The sequence below is a fragment of the Cebus imitator genome, unplaced genomic scaffold (assembly GCF_001604975.1).
Source record: "Cebus imitator isolate Cc_AM_T3 unplaced genomic scaffold, Cebus_imitator-1.0 Scaffold25, whole genome shotgun sequence".
Taxonomy (NCBI): Eukaryota; Metazoa; Chordata; class Mammalia; order Primates; family Cebidae; genus Cebus; species Cebus imitator.
In genome coordinates, this window is record NW_016107340.1 from 7509793 (window position 1) to 7513488 (window position 3696).

At 47.1% G+C, this 3696-nt stretch overlaps 1 protein-coding gene across 2 annotated transcripts in view; it reads right to left on the bottom strand.

Moving 5' to 3' along the window:
• Positions 1 to 2465, bottom strand: part of LDHB (lactate dehydrogenase B) — a 23594-nt gene extending 21129 nt beyond the window's left edge. Inside the window, exon 1 of one of the 2 annotated variants that reach the window (XM_017522960.2) lies at positions 2248 to 2465. The gene's annotated coding sequence lies outside the window, so the exon portion shown is untranslated. The remainder of the gene's footprint in view (positions 1 to 2247) is intronic. The other variant, XM_037736490.1, reaches the window with a different exon arrangement.
• Positions 2466 to 3696: the final 1231 nt, after the last annotated feature.

The following is a 3696-nucleotide window of genomic DNA, read 5'->3' on the forward strand; positions in this document are numbered from 1 at the left end:
CTGCCTCAGCCTCCTGAGTAGCTGGGATTACAGGCACGCGCCACCATGCCCAGCTAATTTTTTGTAGTTTTAGTAGAGACGGGGTTTCACCATTTTGACCAGGATGGTCTCGACCTCGTGATCCACCCGCCTCGGCCTCCCAAAGTGCTGGGATTACAGGCGTGAGCCACCGCACCCGGCAATGTCCATTATTTTCATTTGCTTTTTACTTTTCATGTCAGACTGTCGCATCTGAGGCCACCATACCTGTCTCAAACTGTGCCAACGCATCGTCTAGTTTTTAATTCTAATCTGCAACGGACTAAGCAATAAATCTGGTTTATTAAATGTATATGTAAAGTAAGAGTTAGCAAAACTCTGAGTTGGAATAAAGTATCTAAATTTGGAGACAACTGTATAACAACTATTATATTTTATAGCTACTCTTTCTCCAAAAAATTTTCCCCCACCTTAAGGATAAAAGTAGATTCTTTCCCCTTTACAGATCACACAGTTTCCTAGCGGATGCTAGAGAGAGAAGATGCAATGTTGTGCAAATGTCTCTACAAATAGACGACCTTAAAATGAAATAAAACATGGCCTGCATTTTAAGCAGGCTCAGAAGAATGCTGCAGCTCTTCTTGAACGAAGACACACATGAATAGCTGTTTCGCACTTAAGTTTATTTTTGTTAGATGGTTTGTTTAAGATCAGTTTGGTATATAGGGAGGAGGCCCAGGAAGCAGTGGAAAATGAAAATCCAGAAATGGTGGCTATATAAATACAGATTCGTTGTTCTGACCTTTTAATTCAGAAAACTTCAGGCAGTACAATTTAAAGGCTGGGGCCGGATTTTCTGTCAGACTTTTCCGGAGAAAGTGCTTTTCTTTAATTTTTCTTTAAAAGGAGTTTTAAGAAATGAGCAGAAAATGGTCTGCGTGACATGCAGGCCTATGCCAACATCAGAGTGCAGAATAAGCAACAAGAACAAAAAACAGAGTAAAAATCTGAATCTTGGTCCTTTATGTCTCCTCACTGCTGTAGATATAAATCATTAGAAATAAATGAGTGCCGGTCGGGAGCGGTGGCTCACGCCAGTAATCCCAGTACTTTGGGAGGCAGAGGAGGGTGGATCACGAGGTCAGGAGATCGAGACCGGCCTGACCAACATGACGAAACCCCGTCTCTACTAAAACTACAAAAATTAGCTGGGCGTAGTGGCGTGCACTGTAGTTCCAGCTACTTGGGAGGCTGAGGCAGGAGAATCGCTTGAACCCGGGAGGCGGAGGTTGCAGTGAGCCGAGCCGAGATCACGCCACTAAACTCCAGCCCGAGCGACAGAGACTCGATCTCAAAAAAAAAAAAAAAAAAAAAAAAAGAGAGAGAAACGAGTACCTTAATTTCAGGAGCAAAGATCCTGTTTGCAGAATCTTTCTCATTGTAATCTTTTAAAAACTCAGCTTTTGCTTTTGAATTCCTCCCCTGCCCCCAGGCCCCAGGCCCTCACTGCAGCCAGCACTGCTCGCGGCGCGCAGAAACCACCTCTCCCTCAGGGAACAGGCAGCAAAGAACAGCAGATCACGAGGGCAGGCAGAAGCCAGAGATCTCCCCGAGTCAGGTCTGTGGGGACAAGCCTAGGATTTCCTTACTCGGAGCGCCCAAAGCTGGTAAACTAAATGAAGCACCTAAGCATCAAGAAAAGAATCCAGGCAAGAACTGGCGCGTGGTTCCTGGAAAGGCTGGGAGAGCCGGGTAAAGATGAGCGCGGGGCCAAATGTGCTGGTCATCTAATGCCTTTCTCCTCATCCCAGCGAGCGCAGGGGGCATTTCCCTATTACCGTGGTAGTATACTCAAATATTCTAGGTAAAGACCGTCCAGTCTTCATAGACCACCTGGTTCCTTCCCCGTCCCCCAGCTACTCGGGCACGTGTCCCGACTCCCGCCAGCAGGCCGCGGGGGTGATGTGGCCGCCATGAACCGACCAAGGACAAGTAGGGCCCGGTTTTACCTGCAAATGAAACAAGTCTCTCTCTCCCCTGATAGAACCCCCTTGGGCCGCAGCTGCTCCCCTCCGCCAGGGCACGACCCGCCCTGCGCCCTAAACCAAGCCGCAGAGTCAGGGCCCGAGGCCGGATGCTCTGAGCTAAAGGCCGCGGAGGACAGTTGTGCTTCTTGGTCCTTCACACGTCTCCCGCACAATTACTCCCCCACACGTCCCAGCCCGCTTGTCTGTGAGCCAGGATTCAGGGTCCTGCGCAGGAACCTACCAGGAGAGAGAAGGCTCTGGAGACCGCAGAAACAGTGGTGCGCAGAAGACAATGTCAGCTGCCTGCGTCTCCTCTCGCGCCGGATCCGCAAGGAGGGAGGAGGGGGCGGGGCCCCAGCACCTCCGCAGCCTCTTGGGTTTCTCCATTGTGATTGGAAACCCGAGCACCGCCTACCCCTCCCCTCGGCTCGCTCAATCCCCTTCAAGGACAAGGGCTCCAGTGTGCGCGCTCCTTCCCCCGCCCGCCAGATGAGGAGGTCACCTTCCCGAGGCCTCCGCGCCCATCTGGTCTCACATCTCACAGGCTCTCCGCGTTATTTCTAAAACTTGCCCATCCCCGACTCTTCTGGACTTCAATGTTCTTGTTCGATTACATGTAGTCCAAACAGAAATAAATTTCTATGTTGCATTTCAGTTCAGCTTTAAAAGACTTAATACATCTGAATTTAGATCATCTCCGTTTTAAAGTTCATTTGATGAAAATAACTATTTTTTTTTTGACCCGTTTAAACAAACACGCACTGATTGCTTATTCGTTGCCTGACAAGACCAGTGAGGCCTGGTCCCTGTCTTCTGAAGTTCCTCTACAAATTCACCTAGTCTCAAGGTCAGGCTTTGCTCCCTAGCGGCAATGGTGGGACCACTAAGTGAGAGGCACTTGCTTTTTTAGTCCCTGAGCGACTCCAAAGCTGAATATTGTCATTCATTCTGTCTTCAACACTCAGCCGGTGCTTGGTACCTTAATACAACATTGATGACTAATGAATGAATGACAAATTGGAGGAATTCTGAAGAGTCTAGTTTCAGCTCTGTTTTCTTATAATTAAAATGTTTTCAAATATACCCATCTCACAAACTCCCTGCATGTGAAGTTTTTTTTTTTTTGTAAATGCATATTTCTTGTAAATGACCACAATTCTGTAATGATTGCTTCAGTTTCTTCTCAGTGCCAAGCATTGGAGGTACAAACATATATTTAACACGATGCTTTTTGAGGTGTTCCTGGTCCAATGGAGATAGACAAGTAGGCAACCTATTTCAATTACAAGTGATAAGTGGCAATAGAAATTTGTTTAAAGTACAATAAAAATTCAGAGTGAAGAACCACTAAGAAAAGGGTATGTCGAGAAGAATTCATCAGCCTCAAACTCTCCTATCACAAATCATTCAGCTAGTGGGGACTTTGAATGATTGAAGATATGGTCCAATTACAAATTAAAATACGATGATGAGGAAAAGAGCTTGGAGGATAATCTCAAAACTATTATATTAACCCTAAATCCAAGTTTGAAGCAAGAATAGCAAGTCAGCCTAGCAAGATATCTAGAAGCCGCCGGGCGCGGTGGCTCAAGCCTGTAATCCCAGCACTTTGGGAGGCCGAGGCAGGTGGATCACGAGGTCAAGAGATCGAGACCATCCTGGTCAACATGGTGAAACCCCGTCTCTACTA